The sequence below is a fragment of the Lucilia cuprina genome, chromosome 6 (assembly GCF_022045245.1).
Source record: "Lucilia cuprina isolate Lc7/37 chromosome 6, ASM2204524v1, whole genome shotgun sequence".
NCBI lineage: Eukaryota > Metazoa > Arthropoda > Insecta > Diptera > Calliphoridae > Lucilia > Lucilia cuprina.
In genome coordinates, this window is record NC_060954.1 from 53,004,185 (window position 1) to 53,023,144 (window position 18,960).

The 18,960-nt window shown below is 29.2% G+C and overlaps 1 protein-coding gene across 1 annotated transcript in view; it reads right to left on the reverse strand.

Annotated features, from left to right (window-relative positions):
- The window catches only part of LOC111678147 (RING-type E3 ubiquitin-protein ligase PPIL2), a 49,410-nt gene that overhangs the window by 16,606 nt on the left and 13,844 nt on the right, over positions 1–18,960 (reverse strand). The window lies entirely within an intron of this gene.

Sequence of the window (18,960 nt, forward strand, 5' to 3'; positions counted from 1 at the left end):
TCTATAGTCTAGTCTATAGTCTAGTCTATAGTCTAGTCTATAGTCTAGTCTATAGTCTAGTCTATAGTCTAGTCTATAGTCTAGTCTATAGTCTAGTCTATAGTCTAGTCTATAGTCTAGTCTATAGTCTAGTCTATAGTCTAGTCTATAGTCTAGTCTATAGTCTAGTCTATAGTCTAGTCTATAGTCTAGTCTATAGTCTAGTCTATCTAGTCTATAGTCTATAGTCTAGTCTATAGTCTAGTCTATAGTCTAGTCTATAGTCTAGTCTATAGTCTAGTCTATAGTCTAGTCTATAGTCTATAGTCTAGTCTATAGTCTAGTCTATAGTCTAGTCTATAGTCTAGTCTATAGTCTAGTCTATAGTCTAGTCTATAGTCTAGTCTATAGTCTAGTCTATAGTCTAGTCTATAGTCTAGTCTATAGTCTAGTCTATAGTCTAGTCTATAGTCTAGTCTATAGTCTAGTCTATAGTCTAGTCTATAGTCTAGTCTATAGTCTAGTCTATAGTCTAGTCTATAGTCTAGTCTATAGTCTAGTCTATAGTCTAGTCTATAGTCTAGTCTATAGTCTAGTCTATAGTCTAGTCTATAGTCTAGTCTATAGTCTAGTCTATAGTCTAGTCTATAGTCTAGTCTATAGTCTAGTCTATAGTCTAGTCTATAGTCTAGTCTATAGTCTAGTCTATAGTCTAGTCTATAGTCTAGTCTATAGTCTAGTCTATAGTCTAGTCTATAGTCTAGTCTATAGTCTAGTCTATAGTCTAGTCTATAGTCTAGTCTATAGTAGTCTATAGTCTAGTCTATAGTCTAGTCTATAGTCTAGTCTATAGTCTAGTCTATAGTCTAGTCTATAGTCTAGTCTATAGTCTAGTCTATAGTCTAGTCTATAGTCTAGTCTATAGTCTAGTCTATAGTCTAGTCTATAGTCTAGTCTATAGTCTAGTCTATAGTCTAGTCTATAGTCTAGTCTATAGTCTAGTCTATAGTCTAGTCTATAGTCTAGTCTATAGTCTAGTCTATAGTCTAGTCTATAGTCTAGTCTATAGTCTAGTCTATAGTCTAGTCTATAGTCTAGTCTATAGTCTAGTCTATAGTCTAGTCTATAGTCTAGTCTATAGTCTAGTCTATAGTCTAGTCTATAGTCTAGTCTATAGTCTAGTCTATAGTCTAGTCTATAGTCTAGTCTATAGTTTGTCTAGTCTATAGTCTAGTCTATAGTCTAGTCTATAGTCTAGTCTATAGTCTAGTGTCTATGTCTAGTCTAGTCTATAGTCTAGTCTCTAGTCTAGTCTATAGTCTAGTCTATAGTCTAGTCTATAGTCTAGTCTATAGTCTAGTCTATAGTCTAGTCTATAGTCTAGTCTATAGTCTAGTCTATAGTCTAGTATATAGTCTAGTCTATATGTCTAGTCTATAGTCTAGTCTATAGTCTAGTCTATAGTCTAGTCTATAGTCTAGTCTATAGTCTAGTCTATAGTCTAGTCTATAGTCTAGTCTATAGTCTAGTCTATAGTCTAGTCTATAGTCTAGTCTATAGTCTAGTCTATAGTTAGTCTATAGTCTCTAGTCTATATAGTCTAGTCTATAGTCTAGTCTATAGTCTAGTCTATAGTCTAGTCTATAGTCTAGTCTATAGTCTAGTCTATAGTCTAGTCTATAGTCTAGTCTATAGTCTAGTCTATAGTCTAGTCTATAGTCTAGTCTATAGTCTAGTCTATAGTCTAGTCTATAGTCTAGTCTATAGTCTAGTCTATAGTCTAGTCTATAGTCTAGTCTATAGTCTAGTCTATACTCTAGTCTATAGTCTAGTCTATAGTCTAGTCTATAGTCTAGTCTTTATTCTATAGTCTAGTCTATAGTCTAGTCTATAGTCTAGTCTATAGTCTAGTCTATAGTCTAGTCTATAGTCTAGTCTATAGTCTAGTCTATAGTCTAGTCTATAGTCTAGTCTATAGTCTAGTCTATAGTCTAGTCTATAGTCTAGTCTATAGTCTAGTCTATAGACTACTCTATAGTATATAGTCTAGTCTATAGACTACTCTATAGTCTATAGTCTAGTCTATAGACTACTCTATAGTCTATAGTCTAGTCTATAGACTACTCTATAGTCTATAGTCTAGTCTATAGTCTATTGGTAAAAAATAACATTATTTTCTCATTTTAAATTTACTTACTATGCTTATGGTCACATCATTATAATCTTCCTATACATTTGCAAGTATTTTATTTCATAAAAAATAACTTTATCCCATACATAAATTACAAATTGTTAAATTACTAAAAAAAGAGGAAAAAACCTGAAGGAAAAACAAAAATCGTTAAATTTACTATTTTTCTGGCAATTTTCCGCATCAATACGTTTTATGAAAACACAAACAAAAAGAATATATAAAAAAAAATGGTTACAGTAGCATAACGTTTGGACTACTTCATTATGAGTGCAAGATAAAATATGTTTCACCAGCACTAATCCAAATTGAGTTTGTCATAAAATTACCCAAAAATATATAAAATTTTAACACACAAAAAACGAAGCAAACCTTGTGAAATAACTTCCTGAAGATTTAAGGAAAACATTCCAACCCAACAAATGCTGTTGATAGTTTTGGCATGTGTATACAAAACGCTCATAAAAAAACAGAAATTATTAAAAAATACAACAAAATCATCTTCGTCCTCGTAAATGACAGGAAATTGCCGTAAAATATGGCCAAGATAAAATGAAATAGTATACAAAAGGAAATTCCTTTAAGGGCAAGTTAAGCGAAAAAGAAAAGTAGTGGGTAATGCTTTCAATGTTTAAAGGAAGTGAACAAATTTTAAACTGAGGTTTTCTTTTTTTTTCGCTTAAACTTAATACAAATAAAATTTTTTGGTCATAATATCGTATAAAATATGATGTGTTGGTAAAAAATATTTTATCTTACTTTTGTATTTATTAAAAATTCGTAAAGGCAAAACCATTGGTTACACGATATAAATAAAGTAGAGAAATTCCTTAAGTGCTGGTATAAACTATAAAAATTCTTAAGGATTTGCTATGGACCATAATAGCCTGCACGTATGAGAAAAACATAAACGAAAAAACAATTTCGAAAATTTTCTATAGTGAAATGTATGTAATTATTATAAACTAGTATTTACCGTATTCTAGACTATAGACTACACTATAGACTAGACAATAGACAAGACAATAGGCAAGACAATAAACTAGACTAAAGATTTTACTATAGACTAGAATATAGACTAAACGATAGACTAGACTATAGACTAGACTATAGACTAGACTATAGACTAGACTATACACTAGACTATAGACTAGACTATAGACTAGACTATAGACTAGACTATAGACTAGACTATAGACTAGACTATAGACTAGACTATAGACTAGACTTTAGACTAGACTATAGACTAGACTATAGACTAGACTATAGACTAGACTATAGACTAGACTATAGACTAGACTATAGACTAGACTATAGACTAGACTATAGACTAGACTATAGACTAGACTATAGACTAGACTATAGACTAGACTATAGACTAGACTATAGACTAGACTATAGACTAGACTATAGACTAGACTATAGACTAGACTATAGACTAGACTATAGACTAGACTATAGACTAGACTATAGACTAGACTATAGACTAGACTATAGACTAGACTATAGACTAGACTATAGACTAGACTATAGACTAGACTAGACTATAGACTAGACTATAGACTAGACTATAGACTAGACTATAGACTAGACTATAGACTAGACTATAGACTAGACTATAGACTAGACTATAGACTAGACTATAGACTAGACTATAGACTAGACTATAGACTAGACTATAGACTAGACTATAGACTAGACTATAGACTAGACTATAGACTAGACTATAGACTAGACTATAGACTATACTATAGACTAGACTATAGACTAGACTATAGACTAGACTATAGACTAGACTATAGACTACACTATAGACTAGACTATAGACTAGACTATAGACTAGACTATAGACTAGACTATAGACTAGACTATAGACTAGACTATAGACTAGACTATAGACTAGACTATAGACTAGACTATAGACTAGACTATAGACTAGACTATAGACTAGACTATAGACTAGACTATAGACTAGACTATAGACTAGACTATAGACTAGACTATAGACTAGACTATAGACTAGACTATAGACTAGACTATAGACTAGACTATAGACTAGACTATAGACTAGACTATAGACTAGACTATAGACTAGACTATAGACTAGACTATAGACTAGACTATAGACTAGACTATAGACTAGACTATAGACTAGACTATAGACTAGACTATAGACTAGACTATAGACTAGACTATAGACTAGACTATAGACTAGACTATAGACTAGACTATAGACTAGACTATAGACTAGACTATAGACTAGACTATAGACTAGACTATAGACTAGACTATAGACTAGACTATAGACTAGACTATAGACTAGACTATAGACTAGACTATAGACTAGACTATAGACTAGACTATAGACTAGACTATAGACTAGACTATAGACTAGACTATAGACTAGACTATAGACTAGACTATAGACTAGACTATAGACTAGACTATAGACTAGACTATAGACTAGACTATAGACTAGACTATAGACTAGACTATAGACTAGACTATAGACTAGACTATAGACTAGACTATAGACTAGACTATAGACTAGACTATAGACTAGACTATAGACTAGACTATAGACTAGACTATAGACTAGACTATAGACTAGACTATAGACTAGACTATAGACTAGACTATAGACTAGACTATAGACTAGACTATAGACTAGACTATAGACTAGACTATAGACTAGACTATAGACTAGACTATAGACTAGACTATAGACTAGACTATAGACTAGACTATAGACTAGACTATAGACTAGACTATAGACTAGACTATAGACTAGACTATAGACTAGACTATAGACTAGACTATAGACTAGACTATAGACTAGACTATAGACTAGACTATAGACTAGACTATAGACTAGACTATAGACTAGACTATAGACTAGACTATAGACTAGACTATAGACTAGACTATAGACTAGACTATAGACTAGACTATAGACTAGACTATAGACTAGACTATAGACTAGACTATAGACTAGACTATAGACTAGACTATAGACTAGACTATAGACTAGACTATAGACTAGACTATAGACTAGACCATAGACTAGACTATAGACTAGACTATAGACTAGACTATAGACTAGACTATAGACTAGACTATAGACTAGACTATAGACTAGACTAGTTTATACTCTATTGGAGAAAACTTATTGAAAACTGTTTATAAAAATATAAAATTTTCTATAAAAATAAACAAAATTATTGAAAATGGAAATTTTCCAAAATGTTTCTAGAAAAATATTAAATTTTCAAAAATGTTAAATTATTAAATTTAAAAAAGTGTTATATTTTCAAAATATATAATATTTGAATAAAATACACAATTGTTTAAATTTGTAATACAAAAACATTTAACAAATATGTGAATGTAAATAAAAATCTATTTAAAAAATTTATCAATATTTCCAATTAAAAATTAAATAGTTTGTTTTTAACAATAGATTTGATTTTCATTTCCCACAAAATAACATCAAAACTGACACTGTTATTTATACTAATTGTTATAGTGTGGTCTAATATTGCATTTAACTCTTCATATTTAAATAACTAAACAAATCAGATAGAGAATGTGGATATTAGTGTGATAACTTTTTAGCAATAAAAAAATTTGAACATTTGCATTTTCAATTAAACAAAAATCTTTTTACATTATTTTTTTTTTAAATCTTGTAATCCCCCTAGTAGCTATTGTTATTTATGTTAGTTACCAATGGTAACTATTAAAAATCTGTCAAATGTTTTATTGTTTGTTATTTATTTGAAACTATAAAAAAAATCAATAACTAAATAATTACGTATCCGCAAATTGATTTACACGAAAAAATGCATGTTGTTGCCATTTACCTTTGTTTAATTGGTATTTGAAATTAAGTTATTTGATGTTATGAATAATAATTCCATTAGTTGGGTATGTGTGTGTGTGTGGTGTACTCTTGACCAATTTAGTTTTTGTATTTTCTAAAACCATATTTGAGTGAAAAATAGAATTTTTGAAAAATAAATGAAAATTATATTTAGCTTCGAATATGAACAAGAAAAAGTCCAGAATAAAATTAAAATTTTTCTAAATATTTTTTTTTTATGATTTTATCTTTATTACTTTAATAAACCTTTAAAATAATATTTAAATAAATTGTAAAAATAATAATGTTGACTTTTTTTTCAAAATATTAATTATCTTTGAAATTTGATATCGAGTAAAGTTTGTGGAAAAAGTTGGTTACAATTTTAGTTCATTTTAAAACTTTTGCGAAAAAAGTTGAAGTTGCAGTTTTACTTAAGTAGGTTACTTCATAAGTAATTTCAAAAATAAAAACATACACTTTTTGCACAAGTTTGTTCTTGACTAAAATCATTTGTATTTGTTCGTAAATAATGAGAAGAAGTTTTTAAATTCCATTTAAAATTTTTCAATTCTGCCCACTTTTTCTTTCTTTTTGATAGATGCCCATCATAACAGTAAAAACTCATTAACACAAAATTTAAATATCATATTACTAGAAAATGTTGTAAGAACAACTACAGAAGTTCTTAAGAAAAAGTTTGCTACTTTTTGTTGTTTGCCTTGTTTTCAATTTTAAGCAGTTTCCTTAACGCAGACATGTTAAGAAAAGTATCTTGTGTCTTAAAACTTTGTTTGCACTTTCATGTTGTAATCGAATTTGTAAAGTACAAATGTGGTGCTTTAATGTAATTTCTGCAAATAAATAAAAGTGATTATTTTTTTCCAAAAGCATTCACTTCAAAGAATTGCAGGAGATGACTTAAAAGTTCAAAATAATATTTACTATCTTTGAAAATTATTTTTTTTAAAGCAAAAGCAACTTATAATTAATAATATAATAACTTTAAGATATCCTAAGGTAACGCCATCAGTCGGTTCAAGAATGCCTGAAAGATTGACTTCCACATACCCCAGATCGCAGGAGAGCACCTCATGCAGAAATTCCAAAATCAAAAGCAAAAAACAATCGATTTGTAGGTACAACTAACTAACTAATTTACTAACTAATCTATTTATATCTATCAATATCTATCAATATCTATCTATCTATTTATCTATGTATGTATCTATCTATCTATCTATCTATCTATCTATCTATCTATCTATCTATCTATCTATCTATCTATCTATCTATCTATCTATCTATCTATCTATCTATCTATCTATCTATCTATCTATCTATCTATCTATCTATCTATCTATCTATCTACCTATCTATCTATCTATCTATCTATCTATCTATCTATCTATCTATCTATCTATCTATCTATCTATCTATTCATCTATTATTTATCTATTTAGATTAGCAGTTTTATAGAATAATTCAAGAAATTAAAGTTTCTCTAGATTAGCCAGAAAATGTTTTCACTCAAAAAATCTTATTTTGGTAGGAAATAAAAATGATCACAGATTTTCTTCATCCTTTGGGCCCTAGCCCCTCTAGTTTAAGCAGAAAATGAACTTTTGTGTTCTCAATCAAAAAAACGTATTTTGTTGTAAGAAATAAAAGTGATTTTAATATAGACTTTTATGTTTCCACTCAAAAAATCGTATTTTGGTAGGAAACGAAAGTGATCACAGATTTCCATCCTTTAAGCTCTAGCTCATCTAGTTTAGCCAGAAAATGGACTTTTATGTTTTCACTCAAAAAATCGTATTTTGGTAGGAAATAAAGGTGATCACAGATTTTCATTGTTTTGGCTCTAGCTCCTCTAGTTTAGCAAGAAAATGGACTTTTATGTTTTCACTCAAAAAATCGTATTTTCGTAGGAAATAAAAGTGATCACAGATTGTCATTGTTTTGGCCCTAGCTCCTCTAGTTTAGCTAGAAAATGGACTTTTATGTTTTTACTCAAAAAATCGTATTTTGGTAGGAAATAAAGGTGATCACAGATTTTCATTGTTTTGGCCCTAGCTCCTCTAGTTTAGCCAGAAAATAGATTTTTATGTTTTCACTCAAAAAATCGTATTTTGGTAGGAAATTAAGGTGATCACAGATTTTCATTGTTCGGGCCCTAGTTCCTCTAGTTTAGCCAGAAAGTGGACTTTTATGTTTTCACCTAAAAAATCATATTTTGGTAGGAAATTAAGGTGATCACAGATTTTCATTGTTTTGGCCCTAGCTCCTCTAGTTTAGCCAGATTTTTATGTTTTCACTCAAAAAATCGTATTTTCGTAGGAAATAAAAGTGATCACAGATTTTCATTGCTTTGGCCCTAGCTCCTCTAGTTTAGCTAGAAAATGGACTTTTATGTTTTCACTCAAAAAATCGTATTTTGGTAGGAAATAAAGGTGATCACAGATTTTCATTGTTTTGGCCCTAGCTCCTCTAGTTTAGCCAGAAAATAGATTTTTATGTTTTCACTCAAAAAATCGTATTTTCGTAGGAAATAAAAGTGATCACAGATTTTCATTGTTTTGGCCCTAGCTCATCTAGATTAGCCAGAAAATGGACTTTTATGTTTTTCACCTAAATAATCATATTTTGGTAGGAAATAAAAGTGATCACAGATTTTAATCCTTTAGGCCATAAATCCTTTAGTTTAGCCAGAAAATAGACTTTTATGTTTTCACCTAAAAAAATATATTTTGGTAGGTAATTAATGTGATCACAGATTTTCATTGTTTTGGCTCTAGCTCCTCTACTTTTATGTTTTCATCTAAAAAATCATATTTTGATAGGAAATAAGGTGATCACAAATTTTAATCCTTTAGGCCCTAGCTCCTCTAGTTTAGCCAAAAAATAGACTTTTATGTTTTCACCTAAAAAATCATATTTTGGTAGGAAATTAAGGTGATCACAGATTTTCATTGTTTTGGCCCTAGCTCCTCAAGTTTAGCCAAAAATGGACTTTTATGTGTTCACCTAAAAAATCGTATTTTGGTAGGAAAAAAAAGTGATCACAGATTTTCATCCTTTAAGCCCTAGCTCCTCTAGTTTAGCCAGGAAATGGACTTTTATGTTTTCACTCAAAAAATCGTATTTTGATAGGATATAAAAGTGATCACAGATCTGTCTGTCTGTCTGTCTGTCTGTCTGTCTATCTATCTATCTATCTATCTATCTATCTATCTATCTATCTATCTATCTATCTATCTATCTATCTATCTATCTATCTATCTATCTATCTATCTATCTATATATCTATCTATCTATATCTATTCATCTATTAATTATCTATCTAGATTAGTAGTTTTATAGAATAATTAAGAAAATTAAAGTTTCTCTAGTTTAGCCAGAAAATGGACTTTTATGTTTTCACTCAAAAAATCGTATTTTCGTAGGAAATAAAAGTGATCACAGATTTTCATTGTTTTGGCCCTAGCTCCACTAGTTCAGCAAGAAAATGGACTTTTATGTTTTTACTCAAAAAATCGTATTTTGGTAGGAAATAAAAGTGATCACAGATTTTCATTGTTTTGGCCCTCCTCTAGTTTATGTTTTCAGTCAAAAAATCGTATTTTGGTAGGAAATAAAATGATCACAGATCTATCTCTCTATCTATCTATCTATCTATCTATCTATCTATCTATCTATCTATCTATCTATCTATCTAGATTATTCTCTTTCAACTTCTTTCACTAATACTACCACGAGCATTTTTTTACCTACACACTTCAGATTTGTGAAATCTGTTTTTCCTTTTTCTTCCAACCTATGACCTTAATCATCATAACAATATTTTTTTAAATTCTATGTTAAACTTTTCCATTTTCGGAAAACACTTGATTTTTATGTTAAAAACTTTTTTTCAATACAAGTTTTGTACACATTTTAAAATACAATTTTCATAAAGAAACAAAGAAACAACAACAAAAGTTCAATGAAAAGTTCAGAATATAACAATCATTGTTGGTAAATTTTATTATTGTATTAAAAACTTTTTTTTTGGAAAGCAAAAAAAACATGTGTTTCTAAGCTTCTGACTTTAAAAAGCATTAACATTTATTTTTTTTGTTAAATGCTCATAGGAAAAGGACAAAAATGTAGAAACAAACAGTATAAATGATAAAACCTTTAATCTAATATTCTAGGAATAGTCAAAGACTGTATGTCTAAGAATGTACAGCAGTTTTAGAAGTGGTTAATTGATAGAACTTGATTAACCCAATCTAAGGTTATTTGTCTTCTCAAATATAATAGGAGAAAGTGCAGTTGTTACTTTTTTAACCCAAAGTAGTGTAGATTGTAGTCACTTTGTAGGAAATAACCATTAAATTCAGAATTACCTTTTCGGATCTGTCACCCTGAACTAATGGGTACAGTAAGAAATAGAAACATATGTATGTATGCATGTTTAAAACTATATATGTATGTGTATACATATCCTATATGTATATGTAATGTAAATGAAACCTGATTTGAAAATTAAATACTTAAATATGTTGGAAACATTCAGTAGAATTGACACACTCACAACACAAAAGAGCCACTAGGATTATAAAGAGGAATACAAAGTCAAATTCACAAATACCATGAATAACAATTACGAATGTCATAAATGGAATCCTTTAGAAAGCAATAGAAATGAAATAAACACAAAACAATAGCTTACTGACATACACACACACACACACACACACACAGATTCTATTTGAAATGTACAAAAAAAAAAGAAATTTAATATGATAAGTGTTTTTAAAGCTGTTTTTGCAAAAGTTTTTATAATGAAGGGTCTCTAGAAAAGATTTCTAAGAAATCATAGTTGGAATGTTCTTCAGTCTAAACAGAGCCTTTTCTATTGATATCAACTCGTTATCAAAATTGATCGAAATCGCAATAAAACTCAAATTGGGATTTTCGATTATTTTTCAAATGCCGGAATTTTTTCGTATTGGATCTTTTACTAAAATCCGAAAAGTGGCAGATTAATTCTAAACAAGCTAATTCGACACTGAAACCACATATCTATGGTGGTTCCATAAGCTGTTTATTATCAGCTGCTTAACACAGGGTACCTGCACCGATATCATCACAACGATCGATCACATGTTTCGAAATCTGTTTTAACTTTTTTAGAAAGAAGAGGTTGATAAGTTTGCCTCTTTGCTTGATAACCCAGATCTTAACCCGTCCGACATAAAATACTCTCCCTCTCTCTCTCTCTCTCTCTCTCTCTCTAATATTTGCTTAACTTCAGAAAAGAGTATCCGAAATTGACTTGATTTGAACCCAAAATAAGAACAAACTTTTTGGATTTTCATCTTTTCAGAAGAGAGTATTCAAAATTGTCTGGATTCGTTTTAGAACCCAAAAAATTTAATTTTTTTGACGTGGTACCCATATGTTGATAAGTTTTTCCTTATCGACTGGAACTCCAAACCTTAATTCTTTCGACTATTAACTCTTTCCACCGATACAGAACACTCTCTATAGTTTTTGATTCATTTCAGAAAAGAGTATACATAATTGGCTGGAATAGTTATTGAAATGAAATAATAATAAATTTTTTTTAAGATTCTCATTATTTCAGAAAAAAAAATTGACTAGATTCGTTCTTGGGCCCAACATATGAAATTTTTTTTTTTGCAACTCATATGTATCTACAAAGATGGCTAAGAAAGAAGTGGTTGTTATGTTTTGCCTCTATGCCTGATGCTACAGACCTTAATCCGCCCGACTTCTAACTCTTTCTATCGATACAGAACACTCTCTCTAGGATTTAACTCATTTTAGAAAAGATTATCCGAAATTGGTTTGATTCGTTCTTGGACCTAAAATATGAACAAATTTTCTTGGATTGTCATCATTTCCAAAGACAAAAAACAAAATTGACTCGATTCCTTCTTGGACACAAAATATGATTAACTTTTTTAATCGATACAGAACACTCTCTCTAGTATATACTTCATTTCTGGAAAGATTGTCCGAAATAGGCTAGATACGTCCTTGGACCCAAAATATGATCATTTCTCTTCATTTCAGAGGGAGTATCCGATATTGGCTCTATACGTTTTGAGATATTACATCCCTTAGGATCAATGATTGGTAAAGTATAATGAAATATATACAACAGTTTAAATTGCTCTTGATAGATCGCTATATAAGGGTTTTCCGTGAACATTTTGCATTTAAATGGGTCCAGAAGAGGGACGATAGAAACATAAGAGTATTTTTTCGCATGTCTGAAGATTAAGTATTGTAGAGTTTAAGTTTTGAATGCTAAGATCATGAAGCCATTGGAAAAGTGTTCAGAGGTCTCTAAAGAAAGGCAACCTCGGGTAATAAGAGATTTTATATTTAACTTACATTTATTTTTGTAAAATATCTACTATTTCCTATCAATTGATATATAATATGTTCTTTCAATGTTGCAACTTTATGCAGTTGTTCAAATACTGCAAATTTCTAGCGATTTTAATCAAGCATTGTTAGCCTTTTTTTCCGAAGTCAAATGATTTTGATAAAGTTGCGGTTTTATTAGAATAATTTTGTACTTTTAAACAATTTGTTTGGATCTGCTTATTATATACCTTTAATATAAACTATATCATCTACTAGGAGGGTATTAAGAAACCTCTAAAGTGGACTAGTTAGCTAAAGATACAGTTTTTTTTTTAAATTTTCCTTCTATGTCTACATGTTCTTGGGACAATTCCATCTTCTCGGATACCCTCAGGTTTAGAGCATTAATAGGAACCAGTTTAGCTAAATTTTGACGGTTTTGTGATGCACCACAAAGTTCGATATAGGCACTATACAACCCACTAACTATCCTCAAATGGTTCTGCTCTTATCGTAGCTAATTAAAACTACAATTTTTGCAACTCTTCAAATATGAAAAAGTAAAAATGAACAATTCACATCTTTTTTCGACACCCTTTAAAAAAAGCCTCTAACATAGACTTAATATTTATGCATGAAAAGTAATAAAGAAATGAAAGCACAGCTGGCAAATAGGACTTTTCGATATACTCTTAACTATTATCGTTTGAATCTTTAGGTGGTCATTACCGAAACTGTTGCCACATCACAGTTGCTCAAATTGACAACGTCAGAGCAGTAACAGCAACAGGAGTTTATGGGGAAATTATTTATATATATATTAATACTGTTAGTAGTGGAATTAGTTAGAGAATCCTATTGACCAAGGTAATATCAATATCAGTATCGATTTAATTCAATAAAATTCATAACATTAAGTTTACGACAAAATTACGAATATAACAATGATAATGATGATGATGATGATGGGATGTTAGTTGTTGTTTGTTTGGGTGCAAACTGATGGGTGGATGTCCTATTTCAGTGAGTGGTTGTAACGATGTTATGCATGAGTAACTAGTAAATGTTTAAGTATTTGAAATTCTCCTTATACTAACAGTATCTAAATAAAATTAATATCTTAAGAGTTTGTATTGAATTCATATCAATATACAAAAGTATTAAAATTAAATAATATTCTTATACTTCCTTAACAAATAATTCTAAAGACATTCATATACTCAGTTTTATAGTTTTGTATTATACTGGCAATTTTAATAAATTTTATAGTATCTAACTACCTCACTCCTAATGCATTCACACAAATACACCCAAAATACTAACTGTTTAAACAGTGTACTGTGCTACTGCCTAAGATATTAGATACCATTGAATTATTTGGCCATAGAAATAATCAATGTTATTGTTTTCCCAAATGTTTAAACAATTGCCCTTAGTATGAATGTGGGCAACATACTTCCACAAGTATAAGCATTATTTTCGAAATACTGGTCATATTAACAAGTCTTTTAATGTGCTCATTAATTACCGAAACGAACAACAGTTGTGGCCTAAGACAATGTAGTCGTTGGTACGTATTAAATAAATTGTATTTTAATATTGATGGTTTTAATTAAATAATGTGAGGTAATGGTAAATTAAATACAATTTATATTTCTTGTTAAAGATATGCAATGTTTTTGAAAGGTAATTCAAAAAAAAGAACGTAATTATTAAGAAATTACGAAATGGGGTACACCTAAAAGTATGCTGTAAGTATCTGAAAATGGTAAAGTTTTAAAAAAATAATAAAAAACGGTATTTGTAATGATATTCTCAACATCGTCTGTAGTGGGTTAGTGGGTTAGTTAGTTAGTTAAATAAATAACGAAAAATTTCGTTATACCGAAAAGTCGACTTTGCGAGTTTTGATTACTTATAAAAAGTCTATTTGTCAACCTTTTTCAAATTTCTTTCTTCCGACTTTTTTATTTTTTTCTACAAAACGTCGGATGTTTGACTTAGGGTTCTATAGTTGAAACGAAAAGTCGACTTTTTGCATTTTATGAAAAGTCGACTTTTCGACTTTTTGCATTTTATGAAAAGTCGACTTTTCGACTTTTTGCATTTTATGAAAAGTCGACTTTTCGACTTTCGACTTTTTTCATTTAATTAAAAGTCGATTTTTCGACTTTTAATATTTTATAAATAGTCGACTTTTCGACTATTTCCGACTTTTCGACTTTTTCCGACTTTTCGACTTTTTTCAACTTTTTCCGACTTTTTTCAAATTTTTCCGAAGCCAGAAGCGTAAATTTATAATGTTGCCATTTAACATTATATTATTATTATTGTTATAATTATTACTTATTATTAATAAAAAACTTTTATTTATATTTTTTCTATTTGTTGCAATTTTTTGAGTTTTTTCGACTTCTTTCTATTTTCGACTTTTTCCGTCTTTTTTCGACTATTTTCGACTTTTTCCGACTTCTTTCTACTTTTTCCGACTTTTTGACTTTTTTCGACTCTTTCCGACTTTTCGACTTTTTTCGACTCTTTCCGACTTTTCGACTTTTTTTCCACTTTTATTTACTAAGTCGACTTTTCGACTTTTTTCATAGATGATAGTCGAGTTATCGACTTTTTAGGAACAAAATAGTCGACTTCGACTTTTTTCGACAAAATGTCGATTGTTCGATTATTCGAAAGTCGATTTATAGAACCCTAGTTTGACTACAGATCTTCACTACCACTGCTCAGTTTGCTAAGCAAAGACAAGAACCAATCATTTAATAACAAAACTCAAACTTTAAATATATGTTAATTGTTTACTAAATACACTATAGCAAACAATTTTTCAAATTACTTAACAAAACAATAAATAAAGAATGACATGTTATAAGTTTTCTAAAAACGAATTAATTTCATGACTCAACACACGTCAAATTCCCATTCCAAATTGTTTTACTAACTACGATTTGCATTTTATCTAAAGTAATTTTATTTATATATATTTGTATAAATTAAAAATACTAACTTCCCAAAAATATGTCATTTAAACTATAACAATGCCACACACATGCAAATTGTTTATTTTATTGTTGTCATAATTTTATTCTTTTTGTTTAAAAATCAAAATTTTACATACAACACATGCTAAACTGGAGATTTATGGTTAATAAAGCATGATAGCAAAAAACTAGCACAGGCCCCCCAGCTTTCAGGGTCTGAAAACCCCAATACTGAAAATGACAAGTTTTGTGAAGTTGAGATTTTTTTTTCAGTCATCAACTAAAAAAAAAAGTATATTTTCTCTATCATTTCATTAGTAACTCTGTACAAAGATCAATAAATGTATAAAATCATATGTTATGGGTTCGAATAATCTACACTACAGTTAGTTGTAATAGGAAATTAATTTGCTCTAAGTATTTACTGACGTTGCAATAATCTTACAACCAAGTTAAAACACTATAGATAGGGCTTTAAAAATGAACGCATGTTGGGTATTAAAGATTCGGCATGAACGTATTTTGTTATATTTTAGACTTTTGATTTTATACAGATTGTTTATTTTTTGAAATGTTGACACCACCTTCCATTGAGAAAAAAATGAATGCAACATAAGAATAGCAAATGACAACAATAGCAAATGAAAAATATTGCACATTTAGGCAACAATATTAAATAATTTATTTGCTTTACGAATGTGTGCGTCATACAAATATAGCAGGGAGAACTTTATGAGGAATCCAATAGTTCTGGAGGACAATTGTCGGGATATATGTGAGGGATGTGAAGTCCTAGCTATTTGCAAAAGGTAGCAAAGTGAGTTATGGTTCTGTGAATCGACAGTCGAATACTCAACATTTTGTTCGGATGAGGGAAGGTGGGAAAAGGTGGAGTTTACTTTTAAAAAGTTGCCAAAACTTGAAAAGGCGACTTTTAACTAACTAACTAACTATCTAACTAACTAACTAGCTAACTAACTAACTAACTAACTAACTAACTAACTAACTAACTAACTAACTAACTAACTAACTAACTAAGCAACTAACTAACTTACTAACTAACTAACTAACTAACTAACTAACTAACTAACTAACTAACTAACTAACTTACTAACTAACTTACTAACTAACTAACTAACTAACTAACTAACTAACTAACTAACTAACTAACTAACTAACTAACTAACTAACCAACTAACTAACCAACTAACTAACTAACTAACTATCTATCTATCTATCTATCTATCTATCTATCTATCTATCTATCTATCTATCTATCTATCTATCTATCTATCAATCTATCAATCTATTAATCTATCAATCTATCTATCTATGTATGTATCTATCTATCCATCTATCTATCTATCTATCTATCTATCTATCTATCTATCTATCTATCTATCTATCTATCTATCTATCTATCTATCTGTCTGTCTATCTATCTATCTATCTATCTATCTATCTATCTATATATCTATCTATCTATCTATCTATCTATCTATCTATCTATATATCTATCTATCTATATATATATATCTATCTGTTTGTCTGTCTGTCTGTCTGCCTAAAACCAACCCACCAACTAACCTCTTGTCAAAATATGTAAATATCAGAGATAATTTTTGCACAAAATTCCGTACCGCTGGGCATTTGCCTACAGAGTTATTGTTCGGTTACTGGACACGTATGTGTGGTCCAACTGCAATAACCCAAAGTATAAACTAAATATTTTAAATTTATATAAACAAAAACGCAAGTTTAATTTATGCAAAAATGTGGGTACTTAATTTGTTATTCAATACTATGTAAAATTTGTTGTCAAGATTATAAATTTTGATTTAAAGTCAAAAAAAAAATATTACGCCATGATTTTTAAGATGACTGCAAGGAATATTGTAAATTTTAATTTGACCATTTTGAACAAAATGAAAATATCAGATTATTCGGTGGAGGGGTTAAGATTTAAGAAAATAATTAATTATGTCGAATAAAACTTAATTATGAAAATTAAACTGGGATATATCCAGGTATAATATTGACGTTGGATTTTAGCTGTTAAGGAAGTAGATACAAAAAGTACTTTTAAACGAAAAATTTCACCCATTTAACTCTCGTGCAACAACACATACTATTATTTAGCTGTTCTATTACGCTCTTTCGACAAGAATTATCTAAAAGTTTTTTTCGCTCTCACTATCTCGCTCTTCACAATCAAATTCTAAATAGTATTCGTACTAGAGCGTTTCATGACTATAAAAACAAAACAATCTTCTTCTATTGGGGGGATCAACAATCTAAAGAATACAATAATTTAGTAGTGTTTTAAAGATCGTGCTGAACATTTTGCATTAATTTGTGCAAAAAAAAAAAAAATAGAAATAATTATTTAAGCAAAAAAAATTAAATTTAAGAAAATACAAAAACAAAAATGGCATTTAATAAAGATACCGAAATTGAATGGCTAAAAACGGAAATTATACCAAAATTATTAAAACAACAAAAATTAATTGCAAATTTAAATGACAACGATTATGAGGAGTTTCAAATACTAGATGTAACGGCCAAAGTTGTGGGGTCAGAGGAAGCTTTCATGTTAACCACTTGCTATAGAGCTGCAATTGTATATCAATTTAAGGGAATCAAAAATAAAGTTAATTTCTTTATTAAGGTAAATATTGTAGTTATAATCATATAAAAAGATAATGAATATAGTGTTTTGTAAAATTCCTATGAATTTAATTATAATATTGCAAAAAAATCCAATGAATAGAATTGTCGTGCTTAAAATAATTATTGTTTTTTTTTGCAAAATACGTAATGTCTTTATCAAAACTGTTTATTCAAGTCGTATCTATTTTGAAGTGTATTTTTTTATAAGTGGATTTTTTTATTTGTTTATTTATTAAACAATATCACAAAGTAGCTAATTTTTACAATAAGCTATAATCAGCAGCACAATTGTTTAATTAAAACCATTTCAACTAAATAAGCTCGTCTTTAGAAAACGTTTCAGTACACTGTGCAAAATTTATGCCAAGAGGTGAGAATTTTTAGGCCTTTATCATCACTTCATTATTCAAATACTAAATTAGATTTGTTTTGCTTAGTTCAATGACTTGTCATAATAACGCCGCTAACCAAGATAAAACCAGTTTGTGACTAAATTTTTTAAAGTGTAGTATTTATTTAAACCGTTTTAGCTACTTTAATTTGTTTATTTACATAAAATGTTAGAATAAAAAAAGAAGTCGTTTATAACAATATTTTTTTTGTTTAATCATTTTGTAAATAAATACGTCATCGTTCATTTTAACAACATCGTCTTTAAACGTGTCTTTTATTAAAATTCGCGTGAAATAAAAATAAGAGCAAGGTCCAATATTAAGAACTCTTCATTTTAATATTATTATATTTTAAAAATCAATTTAATTTTATTTCAGTAGTTCTAGTTCAGTTCTAGTTCAGTTCTAGTTCAGTTCTAGTTCAGTTCTAGTTCAGTTCTAGTTCGGTTCTAGTTCAGTTCTAGTTCAGTTCTAGTTCAGTTCTAG